The sequence below is a fragment of the Panthera onca genome, chromosome A2 (genome assembly GCF_046562875.1).
Source record: "Panthera onca isolate mPanOnc1 chromosome A2, mPanOnc1 haplotype 2, whole genome shotgun sequence".
Taxonomy (NCBI): Eukaryota; Metazoa; Chordata; class Mammalia; order Carnivora; family Felidae; genus Panthera; species Panthera onca.
The window spans coordinates 114,905,213-114,931,143 of record NC_138340.1 but is presented as its reverse complement, the minus strand read 5'-3'; the positions used below and the strand labels follow the sequence as shown (position 1 = coordinate 114,931,143).

General features: G+C 42.0%; 2 pseudogenes across 1 annotated transcript in view; one reads left to right on the top strand and one right to left on the bottom strand.

Annotated features, from left to right (window-relative positions):
* The window catches only part of LOC132676712 (heterogeneous nuclear ribonucleoprotein A1-like 2), a 263,151-nt pseudogene extending 247,063 nt beyond the window's left edge, over positions 1-16,088 (top strand). The window contains exon 2 of the transcript XR_014137298.1: positions 16,041-16,088. The product of XR_014137298.1 is annotated as a heterogeneous nuclear ribonucleoprotein A1-like 2 (transcript). The remainder of the gene's footprint in view (positions 1-16,040) is intronic.
* On the bottom strand, positions 15,923-17,027 carry LOC132676690 (heterogeneous nuclear ribonucleoprotein A1-like 2; annotated as a pseudogene).
* Between the last annotated feature and the right edge of the window lie 8,904 nt (positions 17,028-25,931).

Here is a 25,931-nt window from a genome sequence, read left to right as displayed (position 1 = left end):
ACATTTAAAATTTTTGGCTCCCAAGTATGTCATGGCAGATAACATCCAGTGGCTCATTCTCTTCAAGGAAGAGCAAATCCATTAGAAGGCTATAAACTGAAGATTCGTGTTTTTTCTTCCCTCACTGCCCAGGATCAGTGTAAGGGAATGGTGACTCAAGGTCTAGACTGGGACCCTGAGAAGAACAGACTAAACTCTGAAGAACTAACACTAGTAAATATTAGTAGTAAAGCCAACACTTCAATTTCCATTCTATGTTTTATTCTGTGTTGGTTCTGGATGCAGAAGGGGCAGAAAGCAACTTATTTATCACCCTCTTCAAACCCTGCAATTGCCTGATCCTATCCCCAGGAGATCCCAAGTCTTACTTGCTCGCAATGAACTGACATCAGACACAGATCTAGGGCATTTGCTTTCACAAATTAATTGGCCCATTCATTTACTTTCATCTTTGTGTTGAATGCACATTTTATTGTGTTGGAGAGTCAGGAGATAAAGCAATTGCAGACATTATTTATGATTTGAATGATTACTCTAGTTGGGTAACATTTTAATTGGCATCATTGGGCCAGTTGCCACATGCAGGTCTCTGCCTATCAGCCTACCTTTTCCAAGCAGCTGTAGGCTTGTTTTCAAGCCAAGAGAGAATGTCTGCCCCCACTGAAGTTTATTGGTTTCATCTGCCTAAATAAACTTGGGTGGCTGATTTTGGCAATTAAAAGGTGTACTTGTACATGTCCTGGAAGCACTGAGATATAGATGCACTTGTTTCTTTCCCCACATGGGTACAAAACAGACTATTAAAAAAAAACAAAAACCCTTTTAGGCTGGATGGCGCCATGCAGAAGAATAAAACTGGACCACTTTCTTACACCATACACAAAAATAAATTCAAAATGGATGAAAGACATATGTGTGAGACAGGAAACCATCAAAATCCTAGAAAAGAACACAGGCAGCAACTTCTTTGACGTTGGCCATAGCACTTCTTACTAGACACATCTCCGGAGGCAAGGGAAACAAAAGCAAAAATGAACCATTGGGGCTTCATCAAAATAAAACAAAACTTCTGCACAGTGAAGGAAGCAATTAAAACTAAAAGGCAATCTACAGAATGGGAGAAGATATTTACAAATGACATATCTGATAAAGGGCTAATATCCAAAGTCTATAAAGAACTTTTCAAACTCAACACCCCAAAAATAAATAATCCAGTTAAGAAATGGGCAGAAGACATGAACAGACATTTCTCCAAAGAAGACATCCATATGGCTAACAGACACGTGAAAAGATGCTCAACATCACTCCCCATCAGGGAAATACAAATCAAAACCACAATGAGATACCACCTTACACCTGTCGGAATGGCTAAAATTAACCACTCAGGAAACAACAGATGTTGGTTGGCAAGGATGTAGAGAAAGGGGAACCCTCTTACACTGTTGGTAGGAATGCAAACTGGTGCAGGCACTGTGGAAAACAGTATGGATTAAAAATAGAACTACCCTGGGACCCAACAATTGCACTACTGGGTATTTAACCAAAGGATACAAAAATACTGATTCAAAGGGGGCACATGCACCCTGATGTCTATAGCAGCACTATCGACAATAGCCAAATCATGGAAAGAACCCAAATGTCTATCAACTGATAAATGGATAAAGAAGATATATCTTGTGACACACACACACACACACACACACACACACACACACACACAATGGAATATTACTCAGCCATCAAAAAATGAAATCTTGCCATTTGCAACAGCATGGTTAAAACTAGAATGTATTATGCTAAGCAAAATAAATCAGTCAGAGAAAGGCAAATGTATGATCTCACTAATAGGTAGAATTTAATAGTTCTAATCCACTAATAGGTGGATGAATATAGGGGAAGGGACAGAAAAATAAGATAACAACAGAGAGGGAGGCAAGCCATAAGAGAGTCTTAGCAATAGAGAACAAACTGGGGGCTGCTGGAGGGGAGATACGTGGGGGGATGGGCTAAATGGGTGATGGGCAGTAAGGAGGGCACTTGTTGGGATGAGCCCTAGGTGTTATATGTAAGTTATGAATCACTGAATTGTACTCCCAAAACCAATACTATATTACATGTTAACGAACTTGAATTTAAATAAAATCTTGGAAGGAAAACAAAATCCCCTTTCAGGTGTGTTACTTACAAACTTTGGCATTGTTCACAATACTTCTAAGAAGTACATGAATAAACGTATAAAATAGAGTTCTACTTGTTTACATTTCAACATATCCAATGTATTACCTTTATTGCTAAGAATGATCTGGTTTGTTGTAAAGCAAAGAAAATAAAAACATTCTTTACTTTAACTCCACATACTTCTATAGGTCTTTGTTTCTTTTTATAGTGCAGCTCCTCAAAAGTGTTGTCTATATTGGTCTTTAATTTGTCTCCTCCTTTCATTTCTCAATCTAATTATATTGGTCAGCCTCTGAGATGGTCTCCAATTGCCTCATCTCCTGTTATTCATGCCCTTGTATAGTCCCCTCCCCTTCAGCGTGGTCTGGACCTAGTGAATTTCTTCCATTGAATAGAATTGAACATAAGTTATAGGTCGGCATGTGGAGAGATGCCCCACACCATATGTCATTAGGGAATTGCAAATTAAAACAATGAGATATCATTATGTATCTACTGGAATGGCTAAATTCCAGACGGTGACAATATCAAATGTTGGTGAGGATGTAGAACATCAATAACTCTCACTACTGGTGGAAATGCAAAAAGACATAGCAATTTTGAAGGACAGTTTGGCAGTCCTTACAAAGCTAAACATACTCTTACCATATGATCCAGCAATCATACTCATTGGCATTTCCCAAAAGGAGCTGAAAAAACTTGTATCTGCAAAATAACCTGTACATGGATGTTTATCATAACTTTATTCATAATTGCCAAAGCTTGGAAGCAACCAAGATGTCTTTCAACAGGTGAATGGAATGTGGTACATACAGACAATGGAATATTATTCTGCACTAAAAAAGAAATGAACTATCAAGCCATGAAAATACATGGAAGAAACTTAAATGCAAATCTGAAAAGTTTATCTACTATATAATCCCAACTATATGGCATTTTGGAAAAGACAAAACTATGGAATCTATGAACAGATCAATGGGTGCCAGAGGTTTGGGGGAGGGAGGATAACTAGCTGGAGTACAGTGGATTCTTAGGGCAGTGAAACTGTTCTATATGATATTATAAAGGTTGATACGTGTTATTATGTATTTGTCAGAGCCCATAGAATGTACGACACAGAGTGAATCCTAATGTAATGGACTTAGGTTGATAATGATGTGTCAGTGTTGGTTCATCAACTGTAAAAACTGTTTTGCACTGGTGGGGAATGTTGGTAGTGTAGTGGGAAATCTCTCTAGTTTCTGCTCAATTTTTCTGTGAATCTAAAACTGCTCTGAAAAATAAAGTCTTTTTTAAAAACTGATGGGATGTCACTTCAGAGATTGTGTTACAAAAGACTGGAGCTACCATCTTGGGCTGCTGTCTCTTACCTTTTCTCTCTTAGAGTCTTTGCTCTAAGGGAAGCAGGCTGCCATGTTGGGAGCTGCTTTATGGAGAGAACTAATTGGCAAGGAATAGATGTCTTAGGCTAATAGCCAACAAGGATCTGAGGCCTGCCAGTAGCCACATGAGCAAGCTTGGTAGTGAATCCTCTCACATCAGACCTTGAGAAGACTCCAGTCCTAGCCAATGTCTTGATAGCAGCCTTGTGGGAGACCCTAAGCCAGAGGCAACCAGGAAGCCACACCCAGATTCATGACCCACTGATGCTGTTTGATAACACGTGCTTATTGCTTTAAACAGCTAAAGTTTGTTGTAATTTGTTATGTGGGACTGGATAACTGATGCATCAATCCATGACTCCATGGAAACAACTCTTTTCAAGGGCCAAGGTGCTTTTAGTCTTGACCTTAGTTGTCTTTTCAGTTCAAGTGTGATCATTCTCTTCTTGAAACATTTCTCTTTTGTCTTCCAGGTCACCATACTTTGTTTTTGTTTTTCCCAACCTCATGGCTGCTTCTTTTCAGCCCCTGTTACTGGATCCTTTCTATTTGCCCACCTTTACTGTGCGGAGTTCTCCAGGGCTTAGTCCTCAGATCTCAACTCTCCTTGATCTACTCCTATCTAGGTAATGATGTCATCTAGATGTACAGTTTTAAATACTGTTTTGACTTTGCTTTGTGACTCAAATTTCTCTTCTTTTTTTCTTAAACAATAGAATTTTGTATTCTCACAGTTCTGAAGGCCAGAAGTCCAACATGAAGGTGTCAGAAAGGTTGGTTCCTTCCAGAGGCTCTGAGGGAGAATCTTTGTTTCTTCCAAGCTTCTGGTGGTGATGATCGATCCTTGGCCTTCAGCTGCATTATTGCCCCAGACTCTGCATCTGTCATCACATGGCATTCTTCTGTGCGTCTCTGTGTACCTGTGTCTTCTTCTGACCTTCTTATAAGAACAATAGTCATAGGATGTAGGGTGCCCTAATCCAGTATTACCTAATCTTAACTTTGTTACATTTTTAAAAATCCTATTTCCAAATAAATCCCCATCATAGGTGCTGGGGTTAGAACGTCAGTGTAACTTCTTACACCCACAACACAAAGCAGTGCTCTTTTTGTCCCTTTTCTCTCATGCTTGAAGGTTACTGGAAGTGGTTTTTGGACTCAAAATTTCACTTTTCTCTCAAACTTTTCCATACTGTGTGGTAGAATTGACAGGACATGGTAACTAATTTGAAAAAGATGGAGATAAGAAATGAAGAGTCACATGACTTCAAGTTATGGTGACCACCTCGAAAGCCCACCAATCCTTGGTGATAGGCTTGAAAAAGTGACTGTATGCAGGGCACATAACTGAGGTACTCTACCTAGTGACCCTCCATTCAAGCAAGGCATTATTCTAGGACCATGTGTTCCTGTTTTCCTTTTTTCAATTACTATATTCTACAACTACCTAAATGAGTTACCCCTACCGACCTCTCCATACTCACTTCCTGTGACAGATTTCTTGTCATATAAACTATACAGCTCCTTTTTATTCTTTTTTTAAAAAATAATTTCTTTATTTTTAAATTTACATCCAAGTTAGTTAGCATATAGTGCAACAATGATTTCAGAAGTAGATTCCTTAATGCCCCTTCCCCATTTAGCCCATCCCCCCTCCCACAACCCCTCCAGCAACCCTCTGTTTGTTCTCTATATTTAAGAGTCTCTTCTGTTTTGTCCCCCCTCCCTGTTTTTATATTATTTCTGCTTCCCTTCCCTTATGTTCCTCTGTTTTGTATCTTAAAGTCCTCATATGTTTTGTGACTCAAATTTCTGTCACAGGCTTAGACCATTCCCTGACTTACAGTCTTATATGTCCAATTGCACACTGAAGGTTTGCACTTGGGTTTCTAAAAGGCATCTTGAAATGAATGTGCCTGAAACTCAACTCTTGATATTTCATCACTTACAACTGATCATGCCACCATTAATCCACTGGTGTATATAGCAGTTTTATTCTTCTAGTGCTTATGGCAAAAATCTTGGAGGTGTCCCAAACTCCTCTCTTCTCTTGTGCATTTACACACATCGATCCACAGCAAATCCCATCATCTCTGCCTCAAATCTGACCACTTCTCAACCATCCTAGTCCAAGCTCCATTATCTCTCTCCTGGTTATTTTAACAGGCTTCTAGCTGATGTTTTGCTTCCGTCTTTGCACTTATAGTCCATTCTCCACACAATGACCAGAGGGAACTCTTTAAAACATTAGGAAGATCATGTTGCTCGTTTGCACAGACCTCTTGAGTGGCTGGCCCCTCCTTTCTTTCAGTGTAAAAGGAAAGTTTTTCAATAGTCTACAAGGCTATACAGGATGTAGCCTCCATTTCTTTTCTGTCTTTCCCCCTGACAATCTCCCCCTGCAGCTGCACTGGCTTCCTCACTGCCCCTCCAACATGCCAAACGTACTCTGCCACAGGGCTTAGCACTTGCTGTTCCTCTGCCTGAAATGCTCTTCCCCCAGGTTTCCTTTTGGCCTTCACTGTCTCTTCCTTTAGGTTTCTGTTCATAAGCCCCTTGTTATAGCTGAAATGTGTTCCCCTAAAATTCATGTTGAAGCCCAAATCCCCCATTGTGATTATATTTGCAGATAGGGCCTTTAGGGAGATAATTAAGTTAAGGGAGGTCATGAGGATGACGCCGTAATCCAGCAAGACTAGTGTCCTTATAAGAAAAGAGAAAGTCACCAGATCTCTCTGTCTCTCTGTCTCTCTCTCTCTTTGTGTCCACATCAACAGAGGCAAGGCCATGTGAGGACACAGCAAGCAGATGCTGTCTATAAGTCAGGAAGAGAGGCCTTACTGGAAATTAACTCTGACGACACTTTGATCTTGGACTTCTAGCCTCCGGCACTGTGAGAAAATGAATGTCTGTTTAAGTCCCCCAGTCTGTGGTATTTGATTATGGCGGCCCAAGCCAATTAACACATCCCCCCTAGAAGTGAGGCGTGTTCTGACCACCCTGTGGAAAGTGCCAGTATCCCTCCTATCACCCAGCAGGCCTATCCCCCTGACCCTGTTTTTTCTTTGCAGGGCTTTAACCTCCTTTTCTTGTTTGTTTATTGTTCCTCTCTCCTGAATAGAGTATCAGTGCTGTGAATGCAGAGACTTGTGCCCACCAGCACCCAGTACTTTGTGTGGCACATCTTAGAGTCTCACTAAATGGTTGTTAAATGCTCCAGGTTGAACTGGGACAAAATCCTCCGTATGCTGAAATTGCTCCAGATTCCTTGGACAACTACCAGTGCTCAGAGGGAAGAAAATCCTATCAAAAAGTGGCCTTTAATCACAATGGACCCCTAACTTATACAGCCTCACCTGTGTAATTCTTAGAATCAATCAGGGATTGTATATGGCTGCATATGCTAAATAAATACACTAGGGCTCAACTAAATGGCAATGTTATTTTCCTCACATAACAATTCAGAACTGGTGCAAAGGGACCCTGTTTCTTTCTGTCTTTTTGTTTAGCCATCTGTAGGATATAACTTTGGCTCTTCAGTCACAAGATGGCTGCTGCATATCCAGCATCTCATCCACATCCCAGGCAAGATGACTGGGAAGGGCCAAACAATCAACCAACCAACCAACCAAACAAACAAACAAACAAATGACTGGGAAGGGTAAAGGGCAAAGGCAAATGCCAACAGAGGTAGTTTTTTTTAAAAAGCACTTTCCCAGAAGCCTTATTTGGTGACTTCCACTCATATCTCATTGGCTAGAAATATATCACATGTCCTCCTCTAGCTGCAAATGCTACTAGGAAATACATTAAAAAAAAAAAAAGCTGGGCATATTACCACCCTGAAGAAAAGTGGGGTGCTTTTGTAGAAAAGAAGTGACAGAGTAATGGAAATTGTGTATGTATCCAACAGTGTGAGCCTCTTCTTTTGCACAAGAAAACCAATTTCCTCAATTTTCAATCCTGAAAGAATGTAGCCCCAAACACCATGTTCCGTGTTTCTACTTTAATCTGGACGGAGTTTTCTGTAGTGAGAACAGCACATACAGAACTCCTGAATGGACGGTGAGAGCACGGACTGCCACAGAGCATGAACATGTGGGACAGAGAATAATTGCAGATGAGTTTTGTTCAGTTGTCTATTTACGTGATTGTTCAAATCAACATTGCCAAGCTGAAATTTCAAGAGGGTAGGGATTGTGACTGCTTAATTTCTCTATATAAAACCCAGGCTGCCTGCACCTTGAGCAGGCAGTTGCTAGTAAGTGCTTTTCATAGAAATGATGATAAATATGTGAAGCTGCCTGATTGCATTGTCCTTTTTGATTAACGTGTCTTTGTGACCCACATTTGGAAGCCCAGAAATAGCTGTGAGGCTCGTCCAAATTTGTTCTGGGTAATTGAATGCAGCAATGTCACAAATGACTTCTCCTAAATCATGCTTTGAGCTTTTAAAAAACTATAATGAAACAATGAATAATCCTTTTGTTCTCTCCAGAGATGCACATAGTACGTGTGTTTCATTCCTCACCCTTGATGTGACTGACCATCTGTGCCACTGTAACTGTTCCGCCTGGAAGGGAAAAGACAGGAACTGTTTCACTTCTCTTGCGATCACCCTGTGTCCTTTCTTCTCTGCTCGCCAAATGTAGCCTTCATGGTGGGGCAGTGGCATCACAAATGTTGTATCTCAAGACCCCGTGTTCTGCTAGACAGGGAGTGAGGTGCCTAGAGGGCTTTGTGTTTAGTGAGTCAAGACAATTTATTCAGGTTCGGTAATGTACACGAGCCTTTGAGGTAAACATGTAGTCTGTTTTTGTAAAAGGCCCAGCCTTTCAGGTTTCTGCTCCCCTTCCCTTCTCCATGACGTCTGGTGTGTGTACATGGGGGGTACTTAGGGCATGACACTAATAGTCTGCATTCCAGCTGGTCTCTGCTGCAGTGGGGGCTGTCCTCGGATAGTGACCACTGAGATGTGACTGTTCCCAGTCCTGGCTCTTTGGGGTTTGTGACTGAAACCTGGGGCCTGGCGACTCATAGTCACATCTGCTCTTGAGTTGGGCAGGCCTCAGGAACCTGCTCTGGACAACTGCAGTGTCATCTGCCCTGGCCACCCTATCCACCCCCACCCCATTGCTTTCCTTATAGCACTTATTTATGCATCCATCTACCGGTGTCGACTGGCTTTCTCTACTAAAACTTTAAGTCCCTTTCAAGATACTTTACTTCTGTCCCTTGGAAATGTGAACAGTTACATCCTTCTCTATTACTGTCTGCGTCTCTATGCCCGTCTCCATGCCTGTGCCCATATGCACGCTAATCTATATCAATTAAGAACATGGACTCTAAGGGTCACCTGGGAGGCTCAGTCGGTTAAGCGTCCGACTCATGGCTCAGGTGGCGATCTCACAGTTCATGGGTTCAAGCCCTGTATGGGCTCCATGGTGACAGTGTGGAGCCTGCTTGGGATTCTCTCTCTCCCTCTCTCTCTTCTCTACCCCTGCTCACACACACTCCCCCATCTCTCAAAAATAAATAAATAAACTTAAAAAAAATAAAAGAATACGGACTCTAAATTTCACCTTCCTGGGGTCAAATCCTTGTTCTGTTACTGTTAGCTGTACACATCTGGCAAGTTACTCAGCCCACCTATGCCTCACGCTCCTTATTTGTAAAATGAGGATAACAGTAGCTACCGCATAGGTTGCAGTAAACATATGAGCTCCTACCTGGAAAGGGTTTAGCAGAGGGCCTGACACACGGAAGGCTCCACGGAAGTATTTGCCACTATTTATTACCGACTGTCTTTCCTGCTAGAATGCGAAGTCCACAAAGGCAGAAGCTTTGCCTGCCTCTTTTATTGTTATATCTCCTCATCCTTACGTAACGGGGAGGCCCTCAGTTACCATTTGTCAGATGAATGAATAAATGAATGGATCACGAAATGAAAAGAACACAACATATTCCAAAAACTATTATCACCCTTTCACACTCCGTCTGGTAAGATTTATGTCGCGCGCAAGATGATTTGCTCCTGTTTAGTGTTCTCCTAGCCTCTAGGAAGGCGAGAACTAGATTTTAGTCATTAATGAATTCTTCTATCCCCAAACTACCCATCCCAGGGCTTCCGAGCTCGCTGGGCAGCCTGGTCCTGGGGGAAGTCCTACCCCTTGGTACTCGGGAGTCCTACTCTTTCCTCACTGAGTTTGGCTGCTTCCTCACACTGACATGAACGCTGTTCTCTCCCACTCCGAGGGAAGTGGGAGGGGGTGCTTCAAGTGTCCTGTTTTTTTGTGTGCATCTGTGTCTGTGTGTGTATGAGTGAGGGAAGGCAGATGACAATGAGCAGCTCTCACAGCTTATCAGCAGCCATCTTCCCAGCCATGCCTCCTTTCCTCCTTCTACAGATGGTCTCTTCCTGGTTTCTGGCCTTACCTGTCTGGGCTGCAGAGAGATTTGGTCCTGGTGGAGCTAGCTCTCCCCAGGGCTCTGTGGCACTAGCCACTGTGCCTTCTGGACTTTCTAGCTAGTACTCTTGTTCCAGATATGCCCCAGGTCACCCCATTAGTGGTAGGAGTTGCTGCTTAGGCAAATGAACTTCCTTTTTGTTGAGGGGCTTAGAACCCCAAGCAATCACATTGAAGTTGAACCAAATTTGAATTGTGATGAATCCTTTGTCCTCTTTCTGCTGGCTTTCCTCTCTTTGCCTCCATGGGACGTGGCACAGCCCTCTGCAGGATTCCTTGGATGGGGGCACCTGGGTGGCTCAGTCAGCTGAACATCCCCCTTTGGCTTAGGTCATGATCTCACAGTCTGTGAGTTCACGTCCCACATCAGGCTCTCTGCTGTCAGTGCAGAGCCAGCTTTGGATCCTCTGTTCCTCTCTCCCTACCCTCCCCGCATTGGGCTCTCTCAAAAATAAGTTAAAACATTTAGAAAAATGTTTAAAATTGCATGGATGTAATTTTTTTAATGTTTATTTATTTTGAGAAAGAGAGAGAGCGAGCAGGGTTTTTTGTTTTTTTTTTTTTTTTTTTTTTTTTTTTAGGGACAGAGAGAGAGGGAGAGAGAGAACCCTAGGCAGGCTCTGTGCTGTCAGTGCAGCACAAACCCGAACTGTGAGATCGTGACCTGACCTGAGCCGAAATCAAGAGTCAGACGCTTAACTGACCGAGCCCCCCAGGTGCCCCACCTTGATGTAATTTTTATAGTAGGAGTTTGTAACCAGCCCACGGGACACGGAAGTGGCCCCCACATGTAGCAAGGGAGGGTTTGACCACTGTGTGGTCCCACCTAAATGAAGTGTTAGGGCTCCATCGCTTTGGGCGTTAAGGGTCCTGATTCTGTTCGGGGGTGTCCCGGGGCACCAAAGTTGAGTTCCCATGTGGAAGTTAGGTACGGATCAGCAAAGTATTGAGGTATAAGAGGTTTTCTTCTGCTGGAAAAACCACAGGCATCCTGCCAGCCCCTGTTGACAGAAGGTTCTCACCCCACAGCAAAGACAGAAATGATTAAATCGACTTTTCCGTCCATGGGCACAGGCTGGTCTTTAGATGTTGGCTTAGTGTTTAGGTTCATGTAGCCAGAGATGGAGAGAGCCCCTCTTCTCATTACCAGAGTTTTACACTATTAATTACTTGTTTCTTTTTAAAAGACAGTGAGAGATGGATTCTCTCTGGGAGAAAGATGTATAAAATTTTCTGCAATCAAAGAAAAATGGTTATTGGGGCACCTGGGTGGCTCAGTCAGTTAAGTGTCCAACTTGGGGTCAGGTCATGATCTTGCAGTTTCTGAGTTCGAACCCCGCATCGGGTTCTGTGCTGACAGCTTAGAGCCTGGAGCCTGCTTCAGATTCTGTGTCTCCCTCTCTCTCTGCCCCTCCCCTGCTTGGACTCTGTCTCTTCTCTCTCAAAAATAAACAAACATTTAAAAAATAGTTGTTAAAAAATAAAAATAAAATAAATATTAAAAATAAAAAAATGTGGTTTTTTTTCCTGAGGGACTATGCATCGATGTTAACAACACTGGTGCTTTGCCCTCTGCTGAGTTGTTTTTTTTTGTTGTTTTTTTTTTTTAAAGCCTGTACGGTGGAGAATCCCTGTTCTCCATCAGACTCCTGTCAAGAAGCAAACGGAAGGTCTTCCATGGGGAGCTCTGTGGATGTGACCTGGCCACTGTTTCCAAAAGGACAAGGTGACCCTACCTTCTCTTTAAAAACCAAAGTTCCCATCTGCAATGACATCTAATTTCAACTTTTCTTTCTTCATTTGGGGTCCTGAAAGGGGAAATTCTGCCTTCCTGTAGAAACATTACCCTGTAGCAAGCTTGCAAAATTCCTCAGAAGAGAGAAAAATGTTAAGTGATATTATAGAACCTGTCATATTTTTGTTGCTTTCTCATATCTTTTTTGTTAGGAATAGAAAATAAGATCGTAGGAACTCTGGTGGTCACGGATCCCCTGATGTGTTCTGTATGCGTTAGGAAGGTAAGTAAAATCAGGGAAATGGAACAGAGATAGATGGGAGAAGGGACTTCTTATTTTAGACAGGATGGTCAGCTATGAGCAGCTGATCTTCCTGAGGAGATCTGAAGGCAGTGCGGGACTGAGCCATGGGAAACCGGACAGAGGGGTGTAAAGGCAAAGGCCCTGAGGTAGGGAGGTGAGAGCATGGTGATCTCTGGATATGATTCCCCCAAGCTGGGGCCCTGAAGCAGGCCCTCCTCTCTCCAAATCAGGGGTCCTGGCCCCCATCTCTGACCTCTTTTCTTACTCCCGTGCCCTCCCCCAAGTCTCGTGGAAGCAGGGGTCTCTTCCTCTTCTTCTCTCTTCCAGACTCCATTGCTTTGGTATTAGCTCTGTACCTTGATCCTCCCTCCTCCCCACCCCTAAAATTTTAATTCATAAGGCCACTTATAGAAGTTGTTTTAAAAGATGAAATTGTTTCTATATCTTTTCATTTCAGCTATACCAATCCTGCTTCTCTGAGATAGTGTGAATGCCTCCAGCTGGCTATCTATAGTCACATACAAGGCAAAGGCTGGGAGAGTGGGACACAGAGAATAATAGCATACTGCCTTGACTTTTCCTGCTCCCAGCCCCCAGTCGCTGGAGATATGGTCTGCATACCTTTAATTTGTCAGATTTGCCTTCCAGAATCATGACCTGTGACTCAACCTTTTCCCAAAGCAATGGCTTTGTTCTTAGTCCTCATCCTACATGATTTATCTGCAGGATCTGACACGATGAGCCACGTAATGCTTCCAGAGACTGACTACCTCACAACTAACTCACTCATTGATTCAAAGCGCATACATTGAGCCCCAACCATGGAGAGGTGCCTATGCAAATGCTGAGTATGGAGGAGAGTCGCACACACACATTCTGTTCTAGGAGGAGTCACAGTCCAGTGGGGATGGCAGCTGAGGCTCAGGGGGAGCTAAGGGAGAGTGCAGGAGGCTTCCCCGCCTGGCCTGTGGTTGCTGGGAAGGTTTCCCTGGACCTCTGAGTGTGAGCGTGCTCTGCTTCTAATTTCAAGCAGCATTGGTCCTCCTGCCCATCCTTTCCGGGCCACCTGCCCATCTCTGCCATCTTGTCCTACTCTCTTGACTGGGCCCTTTATGTGACAGCTTTCCTGGCCACATTATCTCTCCATATTGTCTCCCTCACAGATTTTATCTTTTCTTCTGCTTCTACCATAGATAAATCCCTATCCCTGTCTCCAGTCTCTCTTTGGCTCCAGAGTCAGCCCTTGACTCACCTTGTCCCTCCAGCTCCTTACTTTTGGACTTTTGGAATCTCCTTCCTTTTGACCTAGTTCAGCCTCATTTTTGAATTGATCTTGACTAAAGTTTCCCTCCTGCTTTCAAAGTGCTGTTGGGAGAGACAGTCTAGCATAGGCATGGAGCATCCCTGCACGTTCCTTCTGAGTGTGTCAAGAATGCAAGGCCCTGATGGTTCTTCACCCAGGCCATCATTCAGGGTTATGTTTGCAGCAGGCAGCCATAAGGGAGGCTCCCAGACAGAGACCAGGCTTGTTTCTGCTCACTATAAAAACAGTGAATTCCCCAGCTCAGTGTTCCTCTCCCTTAACAGTGTTCTGCATGTACAGGCATCTTGGATGGGTCAGTTGTGTCATCATTATGGACTTTAGGGGCATAGGGAATGCCTGCAAATCAACACAAAGCACTGGCTACTTCTTTTGCCATATGTAATAAAATCTTTGGTCTCCGACCCAAAGGTCTCATGCCTTTTGCCAGCATCCACGGAAAACTAATTTGCAAGCTTGTAAGTACGGTAAAATTTCAGACCTGCACAGTTCTTAGCAGGTGTCACCTCTAAGATCCTAACTCCAGTGTACCTTCTGGTATTGCTAGGCAACCAGGTTGCTTCTTATTCCCTGAATGGCTTTTGAGCACTGGTTTTTCTCCATTATACCCTTTCTCACCATTGTTGGTCTGCTGCAACTCTCCTCTGGGTTTAATAGGAGTGTTCCCCACTCATTTCCTGTCTTGGCATTTTGTCCTTTCTCATTATTCCTGTGTAGCACACCTTCTGATGGCCATTAAGGACTAGATTAGAGAACAGAAGGGCCCAGAGAGTCATTCTATTTTAAATGAAAAATCACATGGATTAGGATACAGCTCTCTGAAACTCAAGCTGAGGTTGAATTTGCCATGAGAGAACTCCTACCTCTTTTTTTTTTAATTCTTTTTTAATGTTTATTTATTTTTGAGAGAGAGAAAGAAAGAGAGAGACAGAGAGAGAGAGTGTGAGCCAGGGGAGAGGCAGAGAGAGAGGGAGACACAGAATCCAAAGCAGGCTCCAGGCTCTGAGCTGTCATCACAGAGCCCAATGTGGGGCTCGAACTCACAGACCCTGAGATCATGACCTGAGCTGAAGTCAGACGTTCAACTGACTGAGCCACCCAGGCACCCCAAGAAAACTTCTGCTTGTGATTGTAGACAGAGGATTATGATCTAGGCTCTAGGGAATAGTCATACTTGCCAAACCTTTTATTTGCACAATGGATTTTATGTAAGTAGTATTCCACCCATTATCTCCTCTCACCCTCAAGAAACTTGGGAGGTAATCAGGACAGGTAATCCCAATGTTGTTTTGAAGAGAACCATGACGGGAGGATTAAGTGACCTGCTCAAGGTCACGCCACTAGTGAGCAGCAGGACTAGGAGGAGGGCCGGGCGTTTCTGATGCCTGACTGGGCCTTGCCTACGGAATCTTTATGACGGTTACATCATTTGGTGTATAGACCACTCTTTTTTTTTTTCTAACATTTATTTATTTTTGAGACAGAGAGAGACAGAGCATGCACGGGGGGAGGGCCAGAGAGAGAGGGAGACACAGGATCCGAGGCAGGCTCCAGGCTCTGAGCTGTCAGCACAGAGCCCAACGCAGGGCTGGAACTCACGGAGTGGGAGATCATGACCTGAGCCAAAGTCAGACGCTTAACTGACTGAGTCACCCAGGCGCCCCGGTGTATAGACCACTCGTAACCACAGAGTCAAAGACTGTGCACATTCAGATGGATACTATTAGTGTTTGTTAATTATAAGGAAATCTGAAGTATTTTGCCTACCTAGGGGCAAGTGAAATAAATTATTTTTCTTTATTTAAAAAATTTTTTTTTTTTTTTTTTTTTTTTTTTGAAGGAGAGAGATGGAGCATGAGCAGGGGAGGAGCAGAGAGAGAGGGAGACACAGAATTCGAAGCAGGCTCCAGGCTCTAAGCTGTCAGCACAGAGCCCGATGCGGGGCTTAAGCCCACAAACTGTGAGATCATGACCTGAGCCGAAGCCAGACACTAAGCCAACTGAGCCACCCAGGTGCCCTGTGAAATTATTAAAAGTGATACTATGCATCTATAAAAAGGGAAGGCATTTATGTATTGATATGGAATGACCACTAAGAAATATTCCCTTTTTTTAAGATTATTTATTTTGAGAGAGAGAGAGAGAGAAAGAGAGAGAAAGAACATGTGTGTGAGGGGTAGGGGCAGAAGAGAGAGAGGGAGAAAGAGAATCCCAAGCACAGAGCCTGACATGAGGCTTGATCTCACACGAGATCATGACCTCAGCCAAAATCAAGAGTTGGACAGTTAACCGTCTGAGCCACCCAGGTCACCCAGGTGCTCTTCTTTTTTTTTTTCTTAAAGACACATTTATTCAGTGTCATGATCATACAATTACAGTTAGTAATCAACAGCATGGGTACAAAAACCAAAAAAATCTACATTAAAACCCTTTGTTGGAGTGCATTACACTTTCCACAGAATAGAAACTAAAATAAACTGTTATATAATTAGTCATGTAGTCCTCGGGTTTTAGCCCATACACGTGAATATTGTCTAAAACATGGCTCCTTTGTAGCAGCTAGGCCCTGCCACCACCGTGCTTGGCTGAGCTCACAAACCTGTTGTAACCTGTAGCTTCCCTGTCACTTCTCTGGCTCTCCTCTCCTGCTAAGCTTCGTTTCCCGACAGTAATTAAAACCTTCTGCCACTGCCATAGCTACTGCTGCTGCTGGAACTGCCACAGCCACCTTGGTTTCTGGTTTGACAAAGTATTGGCCTCCACCACCATAGGGCACAGAGCTTCTGCCTCCAAACTTCCCTCCTTTCAGGGGTCCAAAATTTGAAGATTGATTGTTGTAATTGCCAAAATCATTATAGCTTCCGCCACCTCCAAAATTGCTTCCATCATTACCAAATCCGTTACAGCCGTCCCCACTGCCACCACGTCCACCACCACCTCGATTGCCACCAAAGCCACCTCGCCTGCCACCAAAGCCACCTCGCCCACTGAAGTTTCCCCCACGACCAGAGTTGTCATTCCCACCACAACCACCACCAAAGTTTCCAGGACCACTTTGACCTCTCTGGCTGGATGAAGCACCAGCCATCTCCTGCTTAAATAGGGCTCTCCTCACTTCCAAGCGTGGCCATTCACAGTATGGTATTTTTGAATGACAATCTTGTCTACAGAGTCATAATCATTAAATGTTACAAAAGCAAAATTCTCTTCTTGCCACTACCTCGGTCAGCCATGATTTCAGTCACTTCAGTTTTCCCATTCTGTTCAAAATAATCTCTAGGATGTGTGCTTCAGGGTCTTCTTTAAGGCCACCGACAGAAATCGTTTTCACTGTTAAGCGGGCACCAGGTCTTTGAGACTCGTCTCTTGAGACAGCCCTCTCTGGTTCTACAACTCTTCCATCCACCTTGTGTGGCCTTGCATTCATGGCTGCGTCCACCTCTTCCACAATGGCGTACGTGACAAACCCAAAGTCTCTGGAGCGCTTGGTGTTGGATCTCTCATTACCACACAGTCTGTAAGCGTTCCCCCATTACTCAAAATGGCTCCTCAGACTCTCATCGGTTGGTTCAAAGCCCAAACCTCCGATGAAAAGCTTCTGCAGCTGTTCAGGCCCTTTGGGAGATTCTGACTTAGACATGACAGTCGTGGAGGGGAGATTTAAAGATGATTACTTAGCAGCATCCACAGGCAGAAAGGAGTAATCTGATGAACATAGCTCAGAAATATTCTTAATACTTATTATTTTGACATATTTTAAGACTAAAAAAGGTTCAAAATTTGTACAGAGTTCCTGTCTGCCAGGAACTCTCTCTCTTTACCCAGCTCCCCCAATAATAGCATTGTATATAACCATAAGTTGACATTGGTACAATACTATTAATTCATATAAATACTTCATTTGGGTTTCTCAGAAAGTTTTAAATATCTGAGAGAGTGGGGGTATGGTATGCATCCTATTTATTTTAAAAGAGAGGGGAAAGGGTGCATGTGTGTTTATATGCTTCCATATACCTATAAGATTTCTTAAAGGCTATATAAGAAGCTAGACACATTGAGTTGCCTCCAGGAAGAACTGGATAGCAGCTCTGGATAGAGAGTATTGGAACCGTGTGTTCGTTTGTACCAATCTATCTATTTTTAAAAAGGGAATGAGGAAAGTTTTTATGTATTCATACAAAATAATCTCTGTTATATTTTTAAATGAAAAACACAAGGTAAATAAGTGTGTACGTATCCCATCTACAAAAAAAAAAAAAAAAAAGAAGAAGGGGGGGAGCTGTGTGTTTTCGCCTCCATATGCACAGATTTCTCTGGAAGGATAGGTACGAAACTGGTAACCATTGGTTTGCCTCCAGGGATTAAAATGGGCAGACAGAAGTGGGAGGGAGACCTTTTGTACCTCTAAATTTGTACCTTTTAAATTTAGACTATGTGAATTTATTTCCTTTGCAACAAAATAAAGGAAATTGAAAAAAAAACAAACCCTGAAATAAATTGCTTTTACCTTGTAATTTTTCTCCCTTTAAAATATTTAGTGGCTTTTCAGCTACTCTCTGGCTAAAATCCAAATTTCTTTACTTGACATTTAGGTTCTTTTTATAACTCGGTCTCATTATTTCCTGCCTGAAGCTTTCTGTTTCACCGACTGTGTTTTGTTTTCTCTCCTCATATGCACTTTTCTTTATTCTCTTCCTGCTCCCCAGCCATCAGAAATCAGCTCGCTTCTGGGACATTGTCCCCCAGTGGTCCAGACCTCTTGAATTTCTCTCTCTTCCAAATTCCTATAATGTCTTGTCTGCCCTACACATTTGGCCCTTCACCCATATTCTCTTGTCAAGGGTATGCATACTCTGTCCCCAAATAAGATTACCAACTTCTTGTGGATAGTGGCTGAGTATGTGAGTTTTCTGAAATTCCCCTTTCCTGGAAGAGTCTTACACTAGGTTGATGGCCCAGTGATATTGACTAAATCTCTTCTTTGTAGCGATTTTATTCTATGCATATGCTTGCCTGATGTGCTTAAGAATTCCTGGCTGTAACAGGCACGTGAAAAGATGTTCAACGTCGCTCCTTATCAGGGAAATACAAATCAAAACCACACTCAGATACCACCTCACGCCAGTCAGAGTGGCCAAAATGAAGAAATCAGGAGACTATAGATGCTGTAGAGGATGTGGAGAAACAGGAACCCTCTTGCACTGTTGGTGGGAATGCAAATTGGTGCAGCCGCTCTGGAAAGCAGTGTGGAGGTTCCTCAGAAAATTAAAAATAGACCTACCCTATGACCCAGCAATAGCACTGCTAGGAATTTATCCAAGGGATACAGGAGTACTGATGCATAGGGGCACCTGTACCCCAATGTTTATAGCGGCACTCTCAACAATAGCCAAATTATGGAAAGAGCCTAAATGTCCATCAACTGATGAATGGATAAAGAAATTGTGGTTTATATACACAATGGAATACTACGTGGCAATGAGAAAAAATGAAATATGGCCTTTTGTAGCAACGTGGATGGAACTGGAGAGTGTGATGCTAAGTGAAATAAGCCATACAGAGAAAGACAGATACCATATGGTTTCACTCTTATGTGGATCCTGAGAAACATAACAGAAACCCATGGGGGAGGGGAAGGAAAAAAAAAAAAAAAAAAAAGAGGTTAGAGTGGGAGAGAGCCAAAGCATAAGAGACTGTTAAAAACTGAGAACAAACTGAGGGTTGATGGGGGGTGGGAGGGAGGGCAGGGTGGGTGATGGGTATTGAGGAGGGCACCTTTTGGGATGAGCACTGGGTGTTGTATGGAAACCAATTTGACAGTAAATTTCATATATTAAAAAATAAAAATAAATAAATAAATAAATAAATAAATAAAAATAAATAAAAATAATAAAAAAAAAAAAAAAAAAAAGAATTCCTGGCTGTATTGAGGCAATAAGACATTGTGTATCCATCCAAAAACACCCTCGCAGATAAAAGATAAAAGAGGATAAAGTATGAGTTCAAATTCAAGAAAGCACCTGGTGTTTGAATATTGATATATTTTTAAATATAACATTCCTGGGAAACAAGATACATGATAACATTTTTTTCTTTTGCATTTTGGCTCATGTATTTGGATGCGTTTTGGAAAACAGGCCCTATTTTCCTAGTAACCATGGTGAATTAATTAGCTTTTTTGATATGTTATGAACTGGTTCTTGACATCCTCATTTTCAGTAAATGGCAGAATTGGATTCAAGTCTTGGCAGGTCAGATCAGGGAGCTACATGACTTCTAGCCGGTCATAGTAACAGATATTTGTTGGGTTCCTTTCATTGCAAAGCATTGTATTAAGACTTAATGGAGACGAAGTGTAAAATAGATTCCTCCAGGAACTTCCACTTGATTACATGTTGCATCTGTCTGGCCCTTGCCCATTTGATGGCTATGCAGTAAGTGTAGCCAGTTGTCAGGAGGCTCTTCATAGGTAGCCTTGGAATTAGAGAAAAAAAATTATGAAGAAGATAGATCTTTGAATCTGAAACCCATAAGAATGAGGAAGCAAACAACAAACAAACAGTAACAGTATCAGCTTATCTTTGATGAAATCTTCACTAGACTCTGTATTTCAGCTATATTGTCTCTTTATCTTGACAGCAACTGATTAAGGCAGGCACTATTGTTACCCACTTTTGCAGATGAGATAGGAGACATGACCGTGATCACACAGCTGAGTGATAGAGCCAGGATTCAAGTGCAGAGATTTTGCCCCTGGGTCCCTATGTTTAATTTTGACTTGTTGTTATTATTTTCCCAAAGATTAGTCACATGGACAAGTAACTTACCAATATACTTGTCTTACTTTAACTAGATCATGAAATCCTCAAGTGGAAGGCTGTGCCTTATTTTCTTGTTTCTTCACACATAATTGTCTATGGCACAGGTTTCTGGACATTGTCTGAACTCAATATCCCAGAATGGAAAAATGCATAAAAAACAACTGTGGCTTATAAATGTGATGTTAATAAGAATATGATACTCAGATTTGAAATTAAACCAACTATGTAGCAGGCAGTGTGAAGTGGTACAAAGAACATGAGTTTTGGAGGACTGGAAATGAGGTCTGTGGAGTGCCTGGCACAGGGAGGTATCTGATACATGGTACTTAGTTAATACAGTGATACTATATGATTTAATCTTTCTCACACACAAACCTGTTAGGTAGCGTGTTAGCTCAGGCTGCCATAACGGAACACCACAGACTGGGTGGCTTAAACAACAGAAATTTATTTTCTCATAGTTCTGGAGACTCCTCCACATCCCAGATCAAGGTGCAGACAGGTGAGGCCTCTCTTCCTGGCTTACAGGTAGTTCCCTTCTCACCATGACCGTGTCCTCACGTGGACTTTCCTCTCTGCTTGCAGGTGGAGAGAGAGCTCTGGCATCTTTTCTAAGGACACCAGCCCTATCAGACAAGGGCCCCACACTTACAACTTCACTTAACTTTTTTTTTTTTTAATTTTATTTTTAAAATTTACATCCAAATTAGTTAGCATACAGTGCAACAATGATTTCAGGAGTAAATTCCTTAATGCCCCTTCCCCATTTAGCCCATCTCCCCTCCCACAACCCCTCCAGTAACCCTCTGTTTGTTCTCCATATTTAAGACTCCCTTCTATTTTGTCCCCCTCCCTGTTTTTATGTTATTTTTGCTTCCCTTCCCTTATGTTCATCTGTTTTGTGTCTTAAAGTCCTCATATGAGTGAAGTTATATGATGTTTGTCTTTCTCTAATTTCGCTTAGCATAATACCCTCCAGTTCCATCCACGTAGTTGCAAATGGCAAGATTTCATTCTTTTTGATTGCCAAGTAATACTCCATTGTGTGTGTGTGTATATATCTGTCTATCTATCTCATATCTTCTTTATCCATTCAGCCGTCGATGGACATTTGGGCTCTTTCCATACTTTGGCTATTGTTGATAGTGCTTCTATAAACATTGGGGTGCATGTGTCCCTTTGAAACAGCATACTTGTATTCCTTGGATAAATACCTAGTAGTGCAATTGCTGGGTTGTAGGGTAGTTCTACGTTTAATTTTTTGAAGAACCTCCATACTGTTTTCCAGAGTGCCTGCACCAGCTTGCATTCCCACCAGCAGTGCAAAAGAGATCCTCTTTCTCTGCATCCTTGCCAACATCTGATGTTGCCTGAGTTGTTAATGTTAGCCATTCTGACAGGTGTAAGGTGATATCTCATTGTGGTTTTGATTTGTATTTCCCTGGTCATGAGTGATGTGGAGCATTTTTTCATGTGTCAGTTGGCCATCTGGATGTCTTCTTTGGAGAAGTGTCTATTCATGTCTTTTGCCCATTTCTTCACTGGGTTATTTGTTTTTTGGGTGTTGACTTTGATAAGTTCTTTCTAAATTTTGGATACTAACCTTTTTTCTGATATGTCACTTGCAAATATCTTCTCCCATTTCATCGGTTGCCTTTTAGTTTTGCTGATTGCTTCCTTCTCTGTGTAGAAGCTACTTATTTTGATGAGGTCCCAGTTGTTCATTTCTGCTTTTGTTTCCCTTGCCTCTGGAGAGGTGTTGAGTAGGAAGTTGCTGTGGCCAAGATCAAGATCAAAGAGATTTTTGCCTGCTTTCTCCTCAAGGATTTTGAGGTCTTCCATCCATTTTGAGTTTATTTCTGCCTATGGTGTAAGAAAATGGTCCAAGTTCATTCTTCTGCATGTCGCCATCCAGTTTTCCCAGCACCACTTGCTGAAGAGACTCTTTATTCCATTGGATATTCCTTCCTGCTTTGTCAAAGATGAGTTGGCCATACATATGTGGGTCCAATTCTGGGTTCTCTATTCTATTCTGTTCCATTGATTTGACTGTCTGTTTTTTGTTTTTTTGTTTTTTTTTTTTTTATTTTTTTTTAAATTTTTATTTATTTTTTTTTTTTTGGGACAGAGAGAGACAGAGCATGAACGGGGGAGGGGCAGAGAGAGAGGGAGACACAGAATCGGAAACAGGCTTCAGGTTCCGAGCCATCAGCCCAGAGCCTGACGCGGGGCTCGAACTCGCGGACCGTGAGATCGTGACCTGGCTGAAGTCGGACGCTTAACCGACTGCGCCACCCAGGCGCCCCTTGACTGTCTGTTTTTATGCCAGTACCATACTGTCTTGATGATTACAGCCTTGTAGTATAGCTTGAGGTCTGGGATTGTGATGCCTCCTGCTTTGGTTTTCTTTTTCAAGATCGCTTTGGCTATTTGGGGTCTTTTCTGGTTGCACACAAATTTTAGAATTATTTGTTCTAGCTCTGTGAAGAATTCTGGCATTTCATTTAACTTTAATTACCTCCTTAAAGGCCTTATCTCCAAACCCTTTTACTAGGGTCTTGGGGCTTCAACATCTGAGTTTGGAGGGAATACAGTTCAGTCCATAATAAGTAGTTACTTTTCCCATTTTACCAATGGGGAAATAGATATTCAAAGGAATGGTCCTGTTCTTCCATGAAGCCTGATTGTGTTGTCAGATATGTTGACTACTTGTATTTCTTTCCACGGGTTTTTTCCTTCTTACAACCAAAAAGAGTTCAACCACCGAATTCTTCCTTCCTTCCTTCCTTCCTTCCTTCCTTCCTTCCTTCCTTCCAGAGAGAGAAAGAGCCTGTGCACAAGCAGGGGAGGGGGAGAGAGGGAGAGAGAGAGAGAGAGAGAGAGAGAGAGAGAATCCCAAGCAGTCTCCATCTCCATGCTGTCAGTGGAGAGCCTGATGCGGGGCTTAAACTCACGAACTGTGAGATCATGACCTGAGCCAACTGAGCCACAAGGTGCCTTGCATCTAATCTTTGCTAAAGGTATTTTTTCTAAGAGTCTGTAGCATCTTTTCTTTGGATAGTGCTGTGAAACCCTGACAGTTTTCCCCCCTTATTTTCTCACTTTTATGCCTTCACCTCTCTTGTGCTATTTTATAGTTAGATGAGACCACAGGGGTGATAATGTAATTGATTAGTTCCACTTTCTCTACATCACAGAACAGGAAGCATGACATAGCCAGGAGTGTCAGGTCTTCCATTCCCAAAGCTGGGAATGGAAGGTTGTTTAGCATACAACAGACTCTAGATGGCATTATCTTGTTTCCCTCTCACCAGAAACCATGTTATTCTCCCTCTGAAGGCTGTGAACATTATAACTCGATATTGAGTACTTCATGGCTTCTGTGTACTCGTGTCTTCTACTACTTAATGTCATCTATTCTCTCTGTCTTATCAGTTTCAGTCAAATTGGTATTTTTTTTTGTGTCTTGAGTTCAAATCTCACTTAGAATCTGACCTGGTTCAGCCAGTCAAGCATCCCTTTAGGTTACTGACCAGCTTATGGTCTCATCACGTATATTACTCCAGTACAATGGAAACAGTTTTTTCATCTATCCTGCCTTGAAAGAAATGTTCTTTGCGAATATATAATGACTTTTCTTCTAATGTTGTGTTTATGTCTCTTCTATAAGGCAGTCTAGTGTTACGGTTAACATTCAAGTTCTGGATTAAGAGTATCTGGGTTTCGCAGTGTCTGGGTGGCTCAGCTCAGGTCCCAAGCTCATGGTTTGTGAGTTTGATCCCCACATCAGGTTCTGCGCTGACAGTGCAGAGCCTGCTCGGGGTTCTCTTTCTCTCCCTCTCTCTCTGCCCCTCCCATGCTCTCTCTCTCTCTCAAAATAAATAAATATAAAAACTTAAAAAATTTTTAATTAAAAAAAAAGTGTCTTATTTTAAACTCTACTTGTACCACTTACGAGGTATAACAAGCTTGGGGAAATTTACTTCACTTCCCTATGCCTCAATTTCCTCATTGTAAAATGAAGATGAAAATATAGCCTCTACCTCATAGAGCTGTGAGGATTCAAAGTTCAGGTGGATAAGCCCTTAGCACAGGGCATGCATATAGTAAGTGCCTGGTAAGTATTAGTTATTTCTAATTGATTGAAGATTTTTGCTCACTAGGAAGGAGAATGCCAGTTTTTGCTAAGGATATCTCTAATTATAAATTTACAAATGAGCTTTTAGATACATGCTCTGTGACACATGAAGTAGCATGATTATTAACGCTGTTATTTCCTGATGAAATTCATTCATCAATTTTACAAGTGTTTATAAATACAGTCATTGGGAATATAAGATTAATTAGACAGAGTCTCTACCTGTGATCTACTTGGGGAGATAGGCATCTAAATAATAATAAATCAACCTGAAAATGGTGGCACAGAGAAACAGAGAAAGTGTTCAACTTGCCCTAGACAGGGGCAGAAGCACGTCAAAGTAGATTACAGTTTGGAGGAGATACTTGATTGGCCCTAAATAAAGAACAGGGTGTGGGAAAGCATTTCTGGCAGAGGTAACAGCAGAGATGAGAGATAATATGATACTTTCAAGAACCCTGTAGGTTGTGCAATGGATCTTTAATCTTTTATCCTAAAGGCAATGTGGAGTCTTTGGGGGGGGGGGTGTGCTTTTGTTTTAAAATCTACCTTTATTGTTTTCCTCTTTTGATAAAAGTCGTATGTGCACATTATGAAAAGACAAGTAACACATTACAGAGGTATATGCATGGAAACTGAAGATTTCCAATAATTCCTTCCCTTGTCCCCTGAAATAATTATTACTACAAAGAGTTTGGAGTATATTTCTCTATTTTTCTTTCTCTCTATGCACACAGTAACAAATATATGGTGATTATTATTATAACAGGAGAAGAATATCTTCTGTGTGCTTTTTATATATCTTTCAATGATTTAGTATCGAAGTTTTTCAGCAGGATATTAAGTTTGGAGGGAAAACTGGGGGTAGGGTTGAGGCGCCAAGGCTGGAGAAAGGGAGGCAATCTCTGCCTCAATAGATAAAGTTGAGTTTCTGGACTTATAAATACTCATCAAGGCCAGCTAAGTCCCATGCTCCCTATGAAGTTTTTTTCTAATCATCTGAGATCACAATGCTAGCTCTCCCTCCTAAAACTTGTCCACTTTCCTCTCAGATGTGTATAATTTACTATGGAATTTAGCACATTCACATTGCATTGGAATCATCTGTTTACTCGTCTTTTCTACTCAAACATGAAATTCTTAATGGCAATGCCTTTAAACAAAATCTTATATACCTAGCGCCTAGCATACAGTAAGGCTCAATGAATGTTTGATGAAGGCAAATGACTTTGGTTTTGTTCAGCCCAACTGGCAGAAATATGTATCAGGCATTTGGATAAAAAGATTAGAAACAGTTCCCTTGTCTGTAAAATGAGGCCTGTAATATATATTTTTTTCTTTACAAGAATTAGTAAAACAACTTTAATGCAATGCAATCTTAAATTCTTTTAAGGATTAAAACGAACTATTGTATTTGAAACACTTAACACAGTGACAGGTGTAGTAGTCACAGGTTATTGTCATGAAGATGAGCCAAATACAGGAAAAGCCATAAAGGCAGGGGGAATTTTCAGGTGTCATTGAGCACCTTCAGAGTTTGACAGAAAATGTCATAATGTATCTTGGGGATAATCTAGGAAAGCCT